This window comes from Papio anubis, chromosome X (assembly GCF_008728515.1).
Source record: "Papio anubis isolate 15944 chromosome X, Panubis1.0, whole genome shotgun sequence".
Classification (NCBI taxonomy): domain Eukaryota; kingdom Metazoa; phylum Chordata; class Mammalia; order Primates; family Cercopithecidae; genus Papio; species Papio anubis.
This window is the reverse complement of record NC_044996.1, coordinates 116,534,212-116,556,138: the sequence shown is the minus strand read 5'-3', so window position 1 is coordinate 116,556,138 and position 21,927 is coordinate 116,534,212. Positions and strand designations below refer to the sequence as shown.

The 21,927-nt window shown below is 34.6% G+C and overlaps 1 protein-coding gene and 1 pseudogene across 2 annotated transcripts in view; both read left to right on the top strand.

Annotated features, from left to right (window-relative positions):
- The window catches only part of IL1RAPL1 (interleukin 1 receptor accessory protein like 1), a 1,395,449-nt gene that overhangs the window by 305,011 nt on the left and 1,068,511 nt on the right, over nucleotides 1-21,927 (top strand). The gene's annotated exons all lie outside the window — the stretch shown is intronic.
- LOC101018458 lies at nucleotides 8,473-9,349 on the top strand (annotated as a pseudogene). Its single transcript, XR_163290.5, has one exon. The product of XR_163290.5 is annotated as a 60S ribosomal protein L7 pseudogene (transcript).

The window sequence follows — 21,927 nt, the reverse complement described above, 5'->3', positions numbered from 1 at the left end:
ATCACAATATCTGAACATTTGAGGGAGAATAACTCAATAATCAAGGGCCAAGTGACACAGCAGATATACTGCGTTTTGCAGTGCCTGACTGTCAACACATAACAATAAGTGGTTGAGATTTTCATACTCAAGGCCTTATTCATTGCTTTTTAGAAAGTGTTTTTGTTCCACTTCCAATGAAGGCCTCATTCTCAGTGAAATGTGGAAAATGTTGTAGTCAACATGAAAATACATACATTCATAGTAGCATAGCATTAAGCCTGAAGTATCCACCATCATTTTTATTAACATACTACTGGTATTTAAAATATAGAAAATAAATAGAAATATAAACTTCTACAGGTATTGCCTGCATAAATTACAACCTTCATGGCTATAATATGTCCCAAATATATGTTTCAGATATGTGCACATGATGATAAATGGAAGAAACATTCAAGCATCAGTTATCTAGGAGACAATGATACACACTAGGTTATCTTGAGTTAATTATTTCATGCCAAACTTAAGTGACTATGTGAGAACCATATGTTTGGTGTGTAATTCACACTTTCAATAATGTTTGTATCAACTGAAATATTTTTCAATGAACCAGCATCCTTATAATGAACATGGTGTTATTATAAGGAAGCTGGCAGTACAAGTGGTACTTTGTGTTTTCTCATTTCATGCTTTCATTTAGATTTAAGATGTTCTTGGTTTCATTTCCAAGTTGGCATGAATTAGCAGTAAATAGGAATCTGCTGGCTTGTGTTACATTTGCTTTTCTGATACCTCTAAAGAAAGAATGGGAAGAATTCAGAACAGTAATCAGTTTTAATTGAGGTTATCCAGATAGAAGTCTTTCTTCTCTCTAAATATCAAGCCAAATTTCTTGGTATATAATCAGAAGGAACCATGTTGATTTCTCTACTTATTGATGGGTGTAAGCTTTGATTAAGGCGTCACAGGGAAAAAAAGATGGTAATATTCTCATAGATTAATGATTGTGGATTTTCAGCAGTTAAGAATTTTATTCAACCTAGAAAACAGCTTCTAAGAATCATTAATAGTGCAATTCATAGAAGTAGGGTTGATTAAAATTATGAATAATTTATAAAATGTAATATATGGATAGAAAGAGCACATTGACTTTAACTCATGATTAGGCATACATGATTAATCCCATTTTCTTCCTTTAGCATTGACTTTTAGGTTACGGAAGGAGAATGCCTCTAGAGAGTTAAAGAATAGGTACAACACAAAAGTAAAAATGAATGTTCCAAAAGTAGATATATGTTGTGCTTCTGATAACTTTGCATCTTGTAATGGATTTCCATCAACCTGCCCTCTGTATCAGTCAGAACAGTCTAGGTTACGTTGTAGTAATGAACAGCCCCAAATATAAATGGGCTAAAACTGTAAAAAAAAAAAAAAAAAAAAAGAAGATATGTTTGCGTTTAGCTCTTGCTGCATGTCTATTTCAGGATGGAGTTGGTGGCTGATACGGTTTGGATATTTGTCTGCTCCAAATCTTATATTCAAATGGGATCTCCAATATCGGAGGTGGGGCTTAGTGGGATGGGAGGTCTTTGGATTATGGGGGTGGATTTCTTATGAACAGCTTGGTGGCTTGGTGGCATCCTCATGGTAATGAGTAAATTCTCATTCTATTATTTTCCTGAGAAACTCATATTTAAAACAAGAGAAATGTAGGTATCTCTAAAGACTATAGTAACCCAATTTTATTGATGATCAGAGGCCAAAAAAAGCCTTGTAGCCTTACATGTTGCTTAATCCTGACCATATAACAAAATCATTTGGCAAGAGTTTGAAATATGTGAATTCTTGGCTCCTATTTTCAATGTTTCTAATTTAGGAGGTTTAGGGTGAGACCCAAGCATCTATATTTATTCCCTTAAGAAGCGGGTGTTAAAAAGAGCCTGGCACCTCTCTCTTTCTTCTTCTCTTGCTATGTAATGTCTGCTCCCGTTTGCCATCTACCATGAATAGAAGCTCCCTGAAGCCCTCATCAGAAGAAGATGCTGGCTCCATGCTTCTTGTACAGCCTGCAGAAGTATGAGCCAAATAAATCTGTGTTCTTTGCCTCTGGTATTCCTTTATAGGGACACAAAATGGACTAAGACGGAACGTGGGCCGTGTTGCATGCTATCCCAGACTCAGGCCTGAGGAAGACTCTACCAAGTGGAATGCTCCTGGTCACTGTGGCAGGAGGAAGGGGAGTGCTAGAAAATCTTGCAATTTAATTAAATGCTATCGTCCAGAAGTGATGTACAACATTTCTGTCCACAACTCTTTGGCCAGAATTATTCTCATGATCCTGCCAAGGGCAAGGTGGCAAAGAATTACCATTCTTTCATGTGGCTGGGAGGGAAAAAAGAACCAGATTGAGAAGAGCATTAGATATCTCTGTCACATCAGAGGAACAAATTAGCCATCAGAGCAAAGGTTCAGGCATACCACCTTGGCAAACAAAGCATGATTAACCCTCGAGCTGCTGATTTTGCGCTCATCCTAACTTGATTCCCTCCACTGGCCCAAAGCTGGCAGCTGTAGCTTTGCAAACATGGATGATGCTTCTCTTGTTAGAACTGAATTTAGAATTGGCAGCAACAGAAACGTGCAAGCTGCAGTTCATTTGTGTTTCCATGCTTAATTTAAATCTTATTGAATGAAATGCACCCTCATTTTATTCTTGATGAAAAAGAAAAAAAAACACAACAACATAAAAGCCAGTCCAACTATTAAATCAAGATTTTCTACAAGATTTGTATTATTCTGTCTGTCCTTTCACAAGAATAAAACTGACTTTATTTTTCAGTTGTGATTCATTTTTGATACTTGAAGGAGTGAGGAGTACAGACCAGCTATGAACTATGTTTATTTTCCTGAGAAACTCATATTTAAGGCAAGAGAAATGCAGGTATCTCTAAAGACTATAATAATCCAATTTTATTGATTATCAGAGGCAAAATAGGCTTTATAGCCTTAGATGTTGCTTAATCCTCACCATGTAACAAAATCAAAAGTTTGAAATACATAAATTCCTGGCCTCTGCTTTCAATATTTCTAACTTAGGAGGTTTAGGGTGAGGCCCAAGCATCTATATTTATATTTAAATCTCACCAGGTGATTCTGATAGGCAGCCAGAAGTGAGATCTGTCCTGAAATGTTATGTGAAAGACAGTTATTTTTGAACTTGTTTTCTAAATCAAATAACTATCCAAACCTAATTTTCCAACTTCAAGAGTAAGGCCATCTATTTAGCAGAACAGAATCCATGCTTACAATGTTTCTGGTTCACTTCTTATATGAAAAACAGTGAAGATATTAAATAATTCATAGATTGTTTTAGAATCCTGTCAGTCTTTGTGTGTTTCATATTCTTGTTTATAAGTCAGTGAGTAGGGAATACATCGATTTTGAGAATGCTACTCTGTCATATTTAATACATACCCATCCCATTATCATAGTTATTCTAATATATGATTCACCAAAATAATGGACAAAATGATGTAACTAGGAATTGATTTGCCTGCTCTAATACCTTTCTTTAAAACACTGTAATAAAACAGGAAATGTTTTTTTAATCATATATTTTGAGTCAGGAGACTAGAGTTAAAATGAATCCTAGAGATGGAGGATAGTAATCTCCAATTGTGAAGCCAGTAATTACAGGAATCCATGTAGTAATAAACTTATTCTTTCCATCTTCAAAGTACCGCATCCTGTTTAAAGCTTCTAGTTGCAAGCATGTCATTTTGAAAGTAAATTAGACTAAACATCATTTTGATGTCCACAGTTCAATAAAGTAGATAAAACGCACATTCTATGAAAGATTGTCAAATAAATATTATGCTTATTCATCTCTCTGTTTGCTTTAAAATATACTTTAATTTAATAGAAATAAATAGTAATTAAGCCACATAATACAGATATTGTCAAGCATAAACAATCCAGACATAGATAAGGAGAGGCTCTATTCAGAAGGATTATTGTAAGAGCTGGGAGAGGGATTATTGCATTAGGAAGAATGCTCTAGCTATGAGATTTTTGTTTTCAAAGTCAGGTAAAAATCTTTTCTTTGCCTGACCCTCACCGGAGCACTGCATATGCTTACTTTATCTCAACCCTAAGTGGTATGAATTGTTATCCATTTTTAGGTGTCAAAATTGAGACACAGAGAAGCCAAATATGTCACTGAGATTTTGGTTTATAGCGGATAGTGAGCAAAGTGAGGAAGAACTAGGTGTAGGGAAGTGGTATGAAAGAGTGGCATGATGACATGATCGTATAGTTGATTAGGGAATGCTTTTCGCTAACATAAGTCAATGGTCCAGGAGGCCTCTTAAGGAGAGGTTGTATGCTGGCTCAGGCTGTGTGCATGTGTGAAAGTTCAGAGACCTGAAGGAAAGAGAGAAGCTTTAGTTAAATTTGGTGAAGCCAAACTGGTAGGTATTTTATCCAGATTAGTCAGAGGATACAATTAGTTCATCTAATCATTTATGGGATAAAGATTGGGAATTTGGAGGGTCCGTGTCTGGCCTTGTCTAAGTAAACAAGAGGGGCATCTGTTAGTTTTATCTAAGCCATACAGGAAAGGCAGTAAGCCTCCAGAAGTAAAAGGGTGGGAAGACATCTTTAACCATCATTGTTTTTCAGGATTGGAGGACTCTGGTAAAGTTCAACATGGGCAATATAGAAAAATAGGGTCTAGCTAAGTCACATCCAATAATAGGTATCATTTAGTGATCGCCTGGCCCTCAGTTGAGCACTGCACGTGATCACTTTATCTCAACCCTATGTGGTATGAATTATTATCCAGTCTTAGGTGTTGAAATTGAGACTTGGAAAGGCCAAATATGTCACCAAAATTTAGTGGTTAATCTAGAATTCAAACTTGAATGTCCCTAGTAAAAAAAAAAAAAATCAAACTCATAGTCATTTACACTATGACATCAAACTGAAGTAGAAGGTGCAATAGTTTATCATTAACATTTTTAATTATTAAAAGCTAATGAATTTTTTATGGTTCTTTTATTTTTCTTTTGCATTTTCATAGATGATTTCCATTCAGACAGTTTAACAATTAACCATGAAATCTAAAAATCAGAAATGATCAGTGCCTTGAGTTATACAATGAGACCCCATATTGCTTAACAGTTCTAACAATGAGAATCTATTGAATTAAAAATTAAGAGAAATATAAAATATTCTTCAAAGCTACTGAGTTATGCTTAGGATACTGGTCTTTGTAAAGGAAGTGGAATGCAAAATGAGTCATGTTTTATTCAAGGATTTAAAGTCCAGTGGGAAAGCTATGACAATACCTAATATATAAATAATTATAATAATAAACGACATTGTCAAAAGAGAGGTATAAATAAGAAAGGAAGGTAAATAAAGATTAATTTACATTTGGTCAGGAGTAGTTTTAAGAAATTGAAAAATCATATATGAAAACTATGAAAATATTGGTAGTTTTATTAATATGGAATAGATGATTGCTAAGTCAGCTTAACTAGATTTTGTAATTCTGTGAATGCATGATATATGTCAAATATAGTACAGTCTTTCAGAGAAAAAAGTCATCTTTCAAAATGTGAAAATGTTTTCCTATTATTCCCAAATTTCAGTCATTTCAGTGAGAAGTTTTAGTAGGTTGTGGAATACATATTCAAGAAAAATGCACTCAACTTTTAATATTACTCTTGGATTTAACATTGAGACAGAGAAAAATACTCTATACAATTTCAAACAGATACGTATTTTGTGTTCTGAAATATGGAGATTGAATGAGAGACAGGAATGAACAGGACCCTAAGGCCGAAATCTTTACAAAAGCATAACTGTGGAGGATTTCACCTCCCAAGTGAACTTCTCTGATTCTCTTGCTTTTAAACATTATGGCAGGCTCTGTTCTTTTTCTTTGGACCATGCTGCGAGATCATGCTGAGAAGTTCTCTCTGCAGTCTGCTAACGGACATTTACAGTGAAAATTAAAATTATTCAATTCATATATGAATGAGCATATTATATCCAGAACCTACAGATTGTATTTTTGTCAATGTATGATTTTAAACTGTTTGAATTTAAAAAGCAATGGAAATTAAAATGTGACTAGGACTTTAAGCTAAATTGTTTTAAAGGAGAGTAATCTGTGATATTAGGACATCTAGAGTTGAACCATAGAGTTTAGAATTGCAAGAGGACTTAAAGGTCATGGAATCCAACCTCCCACACAGTGCAGGAATTCCCTTGTGAGAAATTCTTAGTAACTAGTCAGCTAAGCTCTGTTTGAATATCCTTAGTGTTGGGAATCTCACTACAGGGGCAGACATGCCACTTTTGAATAGCTCTAATTGTTAAGAATTTTCTTAACTGAGAAATAACTACCTAGCAAAAGAGGATTACTTCATTTGCATCAGTGCTTTGAAAGTTTAAAACCAAAGAAATGGAAAATATTAAATAATTTCTAAATTGAATACCAGCTCTAAGGGCCAGAATAAGCCTCAATCATTATTTGGTAACTTTTAATACTGTTTCCCTCATGACTCATAATTTCATAAGTTTTTGCTATTTTATTTTGTTTAATAATACAGGGGAAAATATGTGTTTCAATGGAAGGGCATGCATTTTCACATATAGCACAGGCTTGTGGATTATTAGATTCTAGTCTTTCTTTGCCTTTCAGCTATTCTATAACTCTCTAAATTTTGTCTAATTTCACGAAATTTCCAATGACTTCTCTCCTAACTGTGGGTAAGCTAGCTTTGCCTCCATTTGAAATTCAATTCCCTTACTCCCAGAAATTTGTGCCTTTTAATTTTCCTTTGAACTTTAGTTATAACATCTATCTGATTTTCTTATCGAATGAATAAAAATAATATTTTTAATACATGCTCATTTTCATTTTTATATCTGTATTAGTCATTGTTTTACCTTTTCTGAAAATTATCTTTTAATATTTGTGGAGGTATTCCCACCAAGATGCCCAATGATTTGCTTACTAGAGCCAGATATACTTTCTCATCAGAGAAGGGCACCTACTGAGCAGTTTAAACCTAGGCTTCTACCTAGGATTTCTGACTAAATAATTTTGTTGACTGTCTTTCTTATTTTTATTTTCCACTCTACTAATTTTGTGTTTTGCTTTCGGTTTGTTTTCAGCTAGTAAGTTATTTCTGATTGCTGGCAGGAAAGGTTGGGAATTTAGTTTTATGGTCTTACCATTTAGTGAAGTTATTGCACATCACTGGCAAGAATAGTTGAAAATTTGGCTTCAATGTCTTATCATTTGATGAGTTCTGTAGATGCAGTAATGGTTTAAAGAGTTATTTTCTCTGTTGGGTGTAAGACGACAGAGAATCTTGGTTGGTAGGGTTTTCTATTTATCTTATTTGTCTAGTTTGAGCTGAAGTCAGTGATGAATTTCATGCCCACCAGAAAGCAGATATCTAGACTAATGAGTTTTTATTTCTGTGTTCATGCTGAAATTTTACACTGGAATTTTAAAATTTTAAAATTAAAGATAACTGTTTTAAAGATGCTCAGTGAGCTAAGAGAGAAAACAGACAATTAAACAAAATCAGGAAAAAATGAACAAAATGAAAATATCACTGAAGACGTAGAAACTATAAAAAAAGAACAAAAATTTTGGACTTGAAGGATATAATAGCTGAATTGAAAAAAGTCACTGGAGGGGTTTACCAGCAGACTTGACTAAGTGGAAGAAAGAGTCAATGAACTTCAAGACTTGATATTCAAAATTATCAGGTCAGAGGGGCAAAAAGTAAAAACATTTAACATATACGAAGAGAGACTAAGGGACTTATGGGACATCAGGTGGGCCAATATATGCATTATGGATGTGCCAGAAGGAGAAGAGAGAAATGGAGGGACAGAGAGCTCAATTAAGAAAAAATGGCTAAAACATTCCAAAATGGAGGAAAGAAATACAAATATAAATTCAAGAAATTCAGTGAACTCTAGGAGAAACCCCAAAATATCCACACAGAGACACACTATAATTATATTTTAGAAAGTCAGGTACAAAGAGAGAATCTTAAAATTTAATATATATTTATATATCTTGAAATAAGTCATACTATACCTTTAAAAAATCAAAAGAAAAATGACTCATCGTATACAAGGTAGCTTTGACAAGTTATCAGTGGATTTCTTAGCAGAAACCTTGGCCGGGCGCGGTGGCTCACGCCTGTAATCCCAGCACTTTGGGAGGCCGAGGTGCGCGGGTCACGGGGTCAGGAGATCTAGACCATACTGGTTAACATGGTGAAACCCCGTCTCTGCTAAAAAAAAAAAAAAAAAAATACAAAAAATTAGCCAGGCATGGTGGTGGGAACCTGTAGTTCCAGCTGCTCGGGAGGCTGAGAGGCAGGAGAATGTCATGAACCCCTGAGGCAGAGCTTGCAGTGAGCCAAGACTTCGCCACTGCACTCCAGCCTGGGCGACAGAGTGAGACTGCATCTCAAAAGAAAATAAAAAGGAAAAAAAAAAAAAAAAAAAAGCCCTTTTTCCGGCTGGAACCATGGAGGGTGTAGAAGAGAAGAAGAAGAAGGTTCCTGCTGTACCAGAAACCGTTAAGAAAAAGCGAAGGAATTTCGCAGAGCTGAAGATCAAGCGCCTGAGAAAGAAGTTTGCCCAAAAGATGCTTCGAAAGGCAAGGAGGAAGCTTATCCATGAAAAAGCGAAGCACTATCACAAGGAATGTAGGCAGATGTAAAGAACTGAAATTCGAATGGCAAGGATGGCAAGAAAAGCTGGCGACTTCTATGTACCTGCTGAACCCAAATTGGCGTTTGTCATCAGGATTAGAGGTATCAATGGCGTGAGCCCAAAGGTCTGAAAGGTGTTGCAGCTTCTTCGCTTTCGTCAAATCTTCATTGGAACCTTTGTGAAACTCAACAAGGCTTCGATTAACATGATGAGGATTGTAGAGTCATATGTTGCATGGGGGTACCCCAATCTGAAGTCAGTAAATGAGCTAATCTATAAGCGTGATTATGGCAAAATCAATAAGCGAATTGGTTTGACAGAGAACGCTTTGATTGCTCGATCTCTTGGCATCATCTGCAGGGAGGATCTGCTTCATAAGATCTATACTGTTGCAAAACGCTTCAAGGAGGCAAATAACTTCCTGTGGCCCTTCAAATTATCTTCTCCACGAGGTGGAATGAAGAAAAAGACCACTCATTTTGTAGAAGGTGCAGATGCTGGCAACAGGGAGGACCAGATCAACAGGCTTATTAGAAGAATGAACTAAGGTGTCTACCATGATTATTTTTCTAAGCTGGTCAGTTAATAAATAGTACCTGCTCTCAAATTGGGGGGGAAAATAAAAGAAACCTTGCAGACCCGAAGGGAGTGGGATGATATATTCAACATACTGAACAAAAAAGAACAGTCTAACGAGAATACTATATCTGGAAAAACTGTCCTTCAAAAATGAAGGAGAGGCCAAGCATGGTGGCTAACGCCTTTAATCCCAGCACTTTGGGAGGCTGAGGTGAGCAGATCACTTGAGGTCAGGAGTTTGAGACCAACCTGACCAACATGGTGAATCCGCATCTCTACTAAAAATACAAAAATTAGCTGGGTGTGGTGGTGTATGCCTGTAATCCCAGCTACTAGGGAGGTTGAGGCTGGAGAATTGCTTTAACCTGGGAGGTGGAGGTTGCAGTGAGTCAAGATCGTGCTATTGCACTCCAGCCTGGGTGACAAGAGCAAACCTCCGCCCCCATGCCCCCAAAAAAGGAGAAATTAAGACTTTCCCAGGTAAACAAAAGCTGCACGAATTCATCACCAGTAGACCTGCCCTACATGAAATGCTAAAGAATATCATGTAAGTTGAAAGGATGCTAGACAACAACATGAAACCATATAAAAATATTAAAATTTTTGATAAAAGTGAATATATAGACGAATATAGCATCATGCAGTATTGTAATGTTAATATGTAAATCACTTTTAATTCTGGTATATAATTTAAAATACAAAACCATTTTAAAAACCTATAGATCTGTAATAATAGATACATGATATAAAAAGATGTCATTTGCAACATCAGTAACATAAAATGTGTGTATGGGAGAGATATAAAGGAGTAGAGATCTTTTATGTGACTGAAGTTATCAGTTTAAAATAGACTCCTATAACTTTATTTAATCCCCATAATAACCACAAAAAAAATACCTATAGAAAATAATCCTATGAATCCTATTACAACATGTGCCAGTTTCCTCAGTGAATAAGAAGAAATAAAATTTTTGGCGTGTATTCATATATTTTAATAAAACCCTATGCAAACCTCTCTTTCTTTTTGTATAAATGAAGTAGTATTGGATAAATAGATATTTATAATAAAAATACTGGCTTTTGTCAATCTTGTTAAAGTTGAATATTGATAATTTAGTGTGATCTAATATAGCTCTATCCAATACAAATTTTTGTGATGTTGAAACTTTTCTGTATCTATATTGTCCTATACGGTAATCACTAGCTATGTGGAGCTATAAAGCATTTGAAATATGGCCATTGCTACTGAGAAATATAATTGATTTAGTTTAACTTAAATTTAAATAATCACATGTGAACACATATTGCACAGATCTATGGAGTGAGGCTTGTAAATATTGCCAGTGGCAAGGAAGTAACAAGGCTAACTATAAATAATTTTTGCTATGTTTCTCTAGTAGAAACTTTCAAACCAACTTACATTCTTTTTGCCTGCTTATACGTGAGTTAAGTAAATAAAAATGAAGGTTTTTAGAAAAAATCCTTTAAAAATAATGACTTTGTGTATTTTAGCATACAAAATTTATTTTAAAATCTTATACCAACACTTGTAATCATATAAAATAAAATGTAACAGACATCTTTCATTATTTGTAACTAATGTGTGTATTTAATTCAATTTAATCTGATACCATTCCTTGGAAACTAAATGCTTTTCAAATGATAATTCTTAGAATTTTTACGTATCTTAGAAGTGTTTCTTTTGTTCTTTGTTTTTTGTTTGTTTGTTTATAAAATAAGGATATGTTACACTTTTCTGCTAGTGATCTAAATGATGCGAGATATGTAATCTTGGGAGAAACTAGATTTGGAATTTTGGTGGTAAACTAGTAATATGAACATATAGGTAATTAAATGACAGTCAGAAATTGTTATCTAGAAGTAGATGTATTGGTCATCTCAGAAAATAACCAAAAATACAGAGATATATAAAAATGCCTGGGATCAACTAAATTTTTTTTTTTTTTTTTGGAGACAGAGTCTCGCCCTGTCGCCGCCCAGGTTGGAGTGCAGTGGCACAATCTTGGCTCACTGCAAGCTCCGCCTCTCAGGTTCACACCATTCTCCTCTCAGCCTCCTGAGTAGCTGGGACTACAGGTGCATGCCACCACATCCGGCTAATTTATTTTTGTATTTTTAGTAGAGAAGGGGTTTCACCGTGTTAGCCAGGATGGTCTCGATCTCCTGACCTCATGATCCGCCTGCCTCAGCCTCCCAAAGTGCTGGGATTACAGGCATGAGCCACCATGCCCAGCTAACTAAAATTTTTTATGAAGCTATTTTTGATTATCCTACAAATAGGAATTTGATGAATACTAAGGTATAGAACTTTGGAAACTTTATACTTGAAAGGTGTTGAATTACGGCTTCTGGGAAATTTTACCAAAATAGTCTGCTGTTGAAGTGAAGCAAAGTTTATTGCTTATTGTGATAATGGGGACTATTAGCCTTGACAGAATCTCATTCTAGAGAAGGAAGGACGTAGACTGTCTGTCATCTTCCTCTCTTTCACAAACAGTGCCAGGAATAATATCACAGAATCCCAGAGTATCTATATTGGAAAATATATTTGAGATTATTTTGGCCAATCTCCTTTTATAAACAAGCTTTTGAATTCTGAGATTGATTACTAAATTAACATGCATTGTTTCATCTAGTTTTTTTGTGACTGATTAGAGAACATACCTTATTATTTCATCATTCAAACTTGAACTTAAAGGCAGAGAAAGGATGCAAAATAAAATATTTATAGATTATTTGGCAAAGTATAAGTATCTCACATCTGTAAAATTTTAATAAAATTCTACAAAGTTTTTGTGTAACGCTTGCCTAATGTGATTTATCTGTCAATTGATATATAGATTCCATTAAAAATTCATTTTTAAAAAGGTGAAATTATGACTGTCATAAATGTAAAATAAAACGATTAAAAATTTTATTTAGCTCAACAGTTAATGAAGAAACAGTAAGATGTTACAACTGGTAAAAAGAGAATTTTAAAAAACACAAAACACACAGATAGAGTCAGTTAGGAATTGTAAAATGAATGTACAAATAGATGCAAAAAAAAAAATACTTAGTATCCACAAGACAGTAATCAGTTGCATCTCCAGGAGGCACAATTAATTTATATATCTATGGACAATAATCATTATAATTATTATAATCAGTTTTCTACAATTTACAGAGAGGTAAAATAACTCAAGACATTGAAAGGCGGACATATCAGAAAGTTGCTGTAGCGAGCACATGCAGTTAACTTTCTGCCTATTTCAAGGACTTTCACAATTTTTTTCTTATAACCCCAATGAAGATGAGAAATGGTTTTCACTTTACCCTACTCCCCATCACGTCATATTAGTGTTGCCTATTTGACTCATTAGTGTTATTTGCTTGATTCCTGTAGCCATTTTAATATAAAAATGTGAAATTCCTACTCTCAAGTTGAACATAGAAGATAGTCAATATTCTAAATTTAAAAGGTTAAAAACTTACGTATTTGTTTTTAATTTTAACATTATATGTTTAATAAAATAAGAAACTTGAACACCGTATTATTTATGGTCTGCATAATCCGTTGGATTTACCTAATTCATGGATTTTAATACACATGTTGTCTTTAGGTTACCCCTGAGGGCAATTGTTTTGGCATACCTAGCATAAAGCAGGTATCCACTATAAGATTTTTTCCGATTTCATGTAAAAAGGTTAAATGCTGGTTTGGTGGATCCTGCTTCAACATTGTGAAAATAACATATGAACTACATGTCTTTTGGGAAATTATATGTGGATATATCTACAGATGTAGATATAATAGATATAAACCAGTAAGAAAGGAAATCTAACTTTTTAGTGATTTCCTTTTTACTTTAAAAAATTTGCTATTGAATTTTTTCAGTTAAATAGTAACAAAAATAGCTAACAAAATAGGCGCCATACAAAATTTAATTTGCCCCTTTATAACTTTTTAAATTCCTTTATACTGCATAAACCACAGATTTTTTGTTTCTAGCCTATAGTTTCTGCCTAAAATACAGGAAATGATACTTAGTTACAATACCAGAATGAAACCATTAAAAGTTTTGGATGCTGGTTTAAGTGATATACCACTTAAATAATGACCCAACTTTGTCTAAATTCTTCAAGAACTAGAATATATATAATTTTATTATATTATCTCCTTTTCATGTTGTTTGTTTTCCTTTGGATCTGATTTTTCAAAACTTACAGTCTAATATTGTATCACTCTGTAAAGTAACATTCCTTATATGATTTTTAAAGTAGAAAGTCTTTTCACATGAAGATATATATGTACTATATACATATATACATATATGTATATATTTCTAAACCCTTATGTTCTTTGTGTAATTGATGGAGGATTATTCTGTAGAGAACAACCAAAGTTGCAAATCATGGAGAAAATCTCTCTGAAGTGCAAGTAAGATAAAGAATAAAATAATTGGAGCATTGTTGTTTTTAAAAAAAGCTTCTCTTGGAAAATGTCCTTTAGTATACATGGTTAGAAAAATAATGAATCCTAGTTTTAAATTTGTGTGATTTAACTTAGTTTACAAATGTTTATGTATCTCATTAATGGAAAAACGTTTTAGCAATGAAGATTAACATGAATTGATTTGTAATAATTAGCATGTTTAATTTCAAGGATACTACCTCAAAACACTGAATTAAGTTTTAAATAATTTATTATACATTTGACCACACAGAGCCTACACCAAGCTATTATGATGTGGTTATGTTTGTTTTAATACTTCAATCTCCACATAGATAGCACAAGATAACCTCATATTCATAATATTCTAAGTGCATGCATGAAAAAATCAAAACTATTATTTGAATAACAAAGCTCATGGGCCGAGGAAATGATGCCAAACTATCTTTTAGGAAATTACAGAGTAAAATAAGTTATTTACTTTAGGTACAGTATTAATTATTGACTTAACATTCACATCTCTGATAAAGAGTTACCTACTAGTGTCAGAAATCACATATATCTCCGAGGTTTTACTATGGCTTGAATGCCTCCTCCACACATTCAGGTGTTTCCAATGTGATTGTATTGAGAGGTAGAGTCTTTAAACAATGATTAGGCCATGAAGGCTCCTACTGTGTGAATGTGATTAAGGCCCTTATTAAAGAGGTTTCACTCAATGTTCAGCTGTCTTGTTCTTCCACCTTCCACCATGTGAGAACTCAGCCTTCCTTCCCTCCGGAAGACGGAGAAAGAAGGCCCTTGCTTGACATCAAAATGCCAGCGCGTTGATCTTGCACTTCCTAGCCTCCAGAATTGTAAGAAATAAGTTTTTGTTCTTTATAAGTTAAAAACATATAAATGCATAAATAAATTATTTATTATACAATATTTAAGGAATACCTAAGCACATGTGTGCTCACCATCTAGCTTAAGTAATAAAACATTGCCAAAGCAGTGAAATACCCTCCTCTTTGTCTGTTCCCTCCCTTCCCTGATCATCTCTCCCATCTTCCAGATATACTTACCATTCTGAATATAGTGACAATCATACTATGCATTTGTTATTTCTTTTTTTTTAACATAGGTGTCTATCCCCAAGCAATATATAGTATTGTTTTACAGTTTTTAACTTTGCATAAATGGTGTGATAAAATATGTGTTCTGAAACACACTTTTGCTTTGTTCATTGTACTTGTGAAATTCATTTGATATGTGTAGCTCTAGTTTATTCTTTATCAGTGATATATAATATTTCACCATTTAGTCTACATTATCAAATGGTGGTCTGCCCAGAAAAGAATGTGGTAAAAGATAAAAACCTAAGTTGGGCAATATTCTGATTATTATGATTACTTTCAGATTTATTGAACTAAAGTTTATTTTGAATCAACTGGCAATGAAAAAATATTCATATTTAATATGACCATAAATCAGCTTTTCTATTGCCTTTGCATCAATAATTTAAAAATAAGTAAATAATGCACTGATTCAGTAGTCAGGTGCTAGTTATCCCAATTCTATCTAATTTGGAGGTAATATATTAGGTAGGAAACCTAAGAGTATCAGTACTGATTAGTGATTTGAGGCAGAAAACTTGAAAGTTAGGCTGGGAATTGCTAGTAAGGTTCTGGATTCAATCATGATGAAGTGACTTGGTTTGATGTGCCTAAGGACCCTGTCTAATGAGTTATATTATCTTAATAGGCCACATACTGGTAAGAAAACCCAAAAACTAAAACATAAAAGCAAGTGAATGTTAATGATGTCTCAAAAGAGCTCATTAATTAGTCAGTCAGCACCTCAACACAGAAAAAATTTCTGGCCATGTGGCCCTCACTCCGCCTTAGCCTTAGCAGGTAGAAAAACTAAATGCTTGAGGAGTATTTGCTACTAATTACCTCTGATGGGTATGCCATGTCTGGTCTTGTTTTGATATAGAGGGCAAAAAACATGATAGCCAATGAACATTAAATTGCCAAAGTGGGTGTAACACAGCAAGAACATTTACCATTTCCACCATGTTTCATCATAAATGGGAGAAATAATATTGGAGTTGTGGAGGCAGGAATTTTGGAGATATCACAGACCTGAGTCATGGACAGCCATGTATGCTATCCATTATCCAAAAAAAGAAAAAAAAAAAAAGTCCTTTTAAAATGGTATTAGTCATGTCTACAGGATATTTTCTGTTTTGTATAAAATGCTTCCTGAAATTTTCATGCTAATATAACATTAAATATTTCTGTTGTATAACAATCTCACTAGAACTTGGTTTTCCTTTTTTTTTAAGACATGAATTTTAAGTGGTGGTCATTATGATATCATTGAAAGGAAAGCCAAACTAACAATAGTTACCAAATACAGCCCTTTTATTACCTCTTTCCCAAAGAATCTCCATTTTATTTACCGTTTGACAAATGCAACTTATTTTATAAGTAGCAAAAACTCTGCAGGCAGAGTGCATCTTTTTTTGTTGTTGTTGTTGAGACGTGGTCTCACTCTGTCGCCCAGGCTGGAGTGCAGTGGTGTGATCTTGGCTCACTGCAAACTCTGTCTCCCGGGTTCATACCATTCTCCTAGCCTCCCGAGTAGCTGGGACTACAGGTGCCTGCCATCACACCCAGCTAATGTTTTGTATTTTTTTAGTAGATATGGGGTTTCACTGTGTTAGCCAGGATGGTTTCGATCTCCTGACCTCGTGATCCACCCATCTCGGCCTCCCAAAGTGCTGGGATTACAGGCGTGAGCCACTGCGCCTGGCCCAGAGTACATTTTTAATACTTTATTGCATTAAGTCTCTTAGGTTTAAAAAAGTAGTTATGTCTGTTAACTTTAGTATTTTTCACTTTATAGAAAAAGCTTATGTCTGAATTTTCCTATTTTGGTGTTCCTGGATTTAGTAAGATGATATAAAATACTATACTAGTTTAAGATATTATTAGTACTTTACTACTAAGAATGTATTATTAGGATTTAATTATTTATTCTTGCCTATATATATTAGACTATATATTTGACTTTGTATTTGCATAAAGAGCATATTATTACAATCCCTAACATTTCTTAGCTTGTAAGACAAACCTATATTCATATGAGAATATATATTGAAGATTCCATACCTATAAGCCTGAGATAAATGTATGATTTGATGAGAGGAAGAAAAGAATTTATAATAATGATAAAAGCTATTAACACTAAAATATTGTAGGATTTTTAGCATAGTATCATTATCTACATGAAGAAATGGTTATATTTGCAAGTGAAATAGTTCCATGTGAATTCGAATGGCTGGGCTAGAAATTAGGAAGTTGGTACTATTTGGAATGAAGCACTTATCTTTTTTCTTTTTCTGAAAATATATCTTTTTTCACTCATCTCTTCTCTCCAACATCTTTCAAGTTATTAAACAGGTCGCCTAAGGGAGAAACCATCTCTAGAAAAATTGTAATAAGTTCTTTAGGGCTTTCGTACTAGGCTTCAGTTTCTCCTACCTTTCATAATAGATTCACCCTCTTTGTTCACCTTTCTAAAGGAGGCATTGTAAGGAAGCTTTCTTACAGCAAATTTACAATATCTGGTGACGTCTGACTCCTTTTTTTTTTCTTAGGCTAGACACTTTCTCACTGAAAGAAGCCTTTTGTCAGCATCTATTATGCTACTTTCCCACTGTTACAAATCCTCTATATTTTCTTAAATAGGACAGATTATATGAGGAATCCAGTTCCAATGCCGTAGCACTTGAATTTAAATGTGGGCAGTGTTTTATTCTCCTAATTTCTGTAAACTCTGATAGTTGCTTTAAGAGAACCTGCCTTTTTTGTTTGCTTTGTTCAGTGGTTAAACTTTAATAGTAAGTGACGAGGAAACATAGATAAAAGAATGTCTTTAAAGGCCATGAATTCTTCTCTCAGTTTGGAACAAACACCTTAGCTTCAATGTCTCTGCCACTTAGCATATTTAATTTCTTTGGTATGTGAATGTTTGTCCACAGTGTTCAAATGAATCTGACTTGAAAAGCTCAGGCATTTTTAGGATATATTTTGGCATTAATAAATAGTGTGTTTTGACTTCAGAGCTGTTAATTACCCCTAGTTCCCTGATAAAATACTTGTAATTGGATTTTTTGGGTCAATATTAAAGTGTGTTTGAGTTTCAAGAGAGACATGAGTAATTTTTAATATAGAACAATATATTTAATATCTTACATTTATTTTTGGAAAGTAATTCATTGTATTTAAATTTCTCAAGTATTCAAAGCACCAACGAAAATTATAGACAATAGTTTCTATTATTATTTGCTTATTTTTCTATTGGAAAAACTTGTTTTTTTCTCACGATACAAATAAGTTTTTTCAGTTAGCTTAATAACTTTGAACAACACCTTTATTTGACACTACATTTAACTGTTGTCAAAAATGTTATTTAATCATGGTTGAATAATTAATAAACCATTGGGTACTTTCTACATAAGCATTTTAGTTATTTTATAATAAAGTCCTTCATAGGAGATACTAGTTGAGGTGAAAATAGTTCCTATCAGTATAAGCCCAAGAACTCTTGTCTGATAGTTAAGCAACAAATAATTATTGTGCCCTCATAGAAACCACTGGTAGCTCTTTCATGAATGAATGACAATAGTTCACTTTGTAGTTAATAATGTATGAAGACAGATGAAGGTGTTTGTGACAGATAATACTCCTTTGTGAAATACAGAATCACTGTTCTGCAAATATTGTTCATTAAGGGAGTGGTATTTGTCTGGATTAAGTAGTTTTTGGTAGCATGTATGCATAACCAATTCAAAAATGCTTAATGAAAATTTATCATTATGATAGTTATAAGGTTATTTTGTAGAATACAACGTTTGCAAATGCAGGCAGGATTCACAAAGGAGAGAAGGTAGAATAGGCGAGCTGTCAGGAACTCAGGTAGAACTCTCAATGGAGTCTCTGAGGTTACTTGCTCTCTTGATTTAATTAATTAATTCAGTCAGTTGGTCATGTGTCTATTTATTCAACAGGTGTTTATTTTTTTTTAAATTTTTTAAAATTTATTTATTATTATTATACTTTAAGTTGTAGGGTACATGTGCATAACGTGCAGGTTTGTTACATACGTATACTTGTGCCATGTTGGTGTGCTGCACCCATCAACTCGTCATTTACATCAGGTATAACTCCCAGTGCAATCCCTCCCCCCACCCCCCTCCCCATGATAGGCCCCGGTGTGTGATGTTCCCCTTCCCGAGTCCAAGTGATCTCATTGTTCAGTTCCCACCTATGAGTGAGAACATGCGGTGTTTGGTTTTCTGTTCTTGTGATAGTTTGCTAAGAATGATGGTTTCCAGCTGCATCCATGTCCCTACAAAGGACACAAACTCATCCTTTTTTATGGCTGCATAGTATTCCATGGTGTATATGTGCCACATTTTCTTAATCCAGTCTGTCACTGATGGACATTTGGGTTGATTCCAAGTCTTTGCTATTGTGAATAGTGCTGCAATAAACATACGTGTGCATGTGTCTTTATAGCAGCATAATTTATAATCCTTTGGATATATCCCCAGTAATGGGATGGCTGGGTCATATAGTACATCTAGTTCTAGATCCTTGAGGAATCGCCATACTGTTTTCCATAATGGTTGAACTAGTTTACAATCCCACCAACAGTGTAAAAGCGTTCCTATTTCTCCACATCCTCTCCAGCACCTGTTGTTTCCTGACTTTTTAATGATTGCCATTCTAACTGGTGTGAGATGGTATCTCATTGTGGTTTTGATTTGCATTTCTCTGATGGCCAGTGATGATGAGCATTTTTTCATGTGTCTCAACAGGTGTTTATTAAGGACCGTGTGTCTAATCCACGCACTGGAACTATGTATAATACAGACTTGACTTAAAAATTAATAATAATATATAATTCACAAACCATGCAGTTGACCCATTTAAGTTGTATAATTTTATGATTTCTACTAATAACCATAGAGTTGTGCAAGCATCACTACACTTTTAGAACATTTTCTTTACTCCATTAACAGTCAATCCCTATCCCCCTTTCTCCTGCCACTAGCAACCACTCGTCTGCTTTCTGTTGGTATGGATCTGCCTGTTGTGGATATTTCATATGAAATGAGTCATGTAATATGTGGTATTTCATGACTGGCCTACTTCACTTAGCACACTGTAATCCGAAGTTAATCCGAAGTACTCCTTCTTTTTTTGCAGAATAATATACCATTGTATGGATACAACACATTTTATTTATCCTTTCATCAGCCAACAGACATTTAGGTTGTTTCTACCTCCTGGTTATTATAAATAATACTGCTATGAACATTCTCTTGCAAGTTTTTGTGTGGATATATTGGTGGTTTGTGTTTAAAGTATTGAGGAACCAGATTTACCAAAACAGCTGCATCATTTTTCACTCCAACTAATAGTGTCTGAGGATACCAGTTCCTCCACATCCTTACCAATACTTGTTACTGGTCTTTTTCATTATGGCCATCCTAGTAAGTATGAAATAAAGTATCATTGGAGTTTTAATTTCTCTTTCTCTAATGACTGATGATACAGAACATTCTTCATATACGTATTAGATATTTATATATCTTCTGTGGAGATACCAATCTTTATAGCTTTTGGTAATTTTTAAATTCAGTTTTCTGTCTTATTATTGAATTATAAGAGTTCTTTATATGTTCTAGATGCAAGTCCCTTATACATATGATTTGAAAGTATTTTTTCTCATTCCTTGGGTTCCCTTTTTACTATCTGGACTGTGTCCTTTGAAACACAAGAGTTTTAAATTTTGATAATCTCTAATATATCTATTTTTTGTCTTTTTTGTTTTAAGTGAATAACTAGTAAGTCTGCCTAACTTAAGATCACAAACACTTCTATATTTTCTTCAAAGAGTTTTATAGATTTAGCTCTTACATTGAGGTCTGTGATTTATTTTGAGGTAATGTTTGTGTGTGGTGTGAGGATGGAGTCCAATTTCATTCCTCAAACTTCTTTTTTTCCCCTTTTACTTTAGAGCAAGCTATTGCTATTGCTATGCTATTTGCTATTGCTATGTTTGCAATAGCAAACTCCTGGGCTCAAGCAATCCTACCGCCTCTGCCTCCCTATGTGCCTGGCCATTTTCATTATTTTACATGTGGATATTCAGTTTTTCTAGCTTGATACCTATTTTTATAATCTAATAGAAAAGACTAGTGCTCCTCATACTTCAATGTTAGTAAGAATCACCTGAGGTTCTTGCTAAAATGCAAATTTTGTTATAGTTGTGGGACCTGAGAGGCTGTTTTCCTACAAACTTCCTAGGTGATGCTGCTGATTCTGGTACTGGGACTTTTTTATTGTTTGTTTATTTTTGAGACTGTCGCCCAGGCTACAGTGCAGTGTTGTGATCACAGCTCACTACAGACTTGACCTCCTGGGGTCAAGAGATCCTCCCACTTCAGCCTCCAGAGTAGCTGAGACTATCGGCTTGCCCCACCATGCCTGGTGTATTAGTCCATTTTCACAGTGTTATAAAGAACTGGCTGAGACTGGGTAATTTATAAATGAAAGACGTTTAATTGACTCACAGTTCAGCCTGTCTGGGGAGGCCTCGGGAAAGTTACAATTATGGTGGACGGCAAAGGGCAAGCAGGTACCTTCTTCACAAGGTGGCAGGAAGGAGAGTGAACACAGGAGGAACTACCAAACACTTACAAGACCATCAGATCTCGTGAGAACTCACTATCAAGAGAACAGTATGGGGGAAACAGTCCCCATGATCCAATTACCTCCATCTGGCCTCTCCCTTGACACATGGGGATTATAATTCAAGATGATATTTGGCTGGGGACATAAAACCTAACCATATCACCTGGCTAATTTTTGTATTTTTTGTAGAGACAGGGTTTCACCATGTTGCCTGGGCTGGTCTTGAGCTCCTGGGCTCAAATGAGCTGGCTTCCTTGGCCTCCCAAAGTGCTGGGATTGCAAGCATGAACTGTGCCTGGCCCGTCCTGGGACATTTTGAATAGCAAGGAAATAGCCAAATACTAACCAAAGAATTACAAGTGCATTCTAACTGTGCATCTGTTTTATTTTCACCCCTCT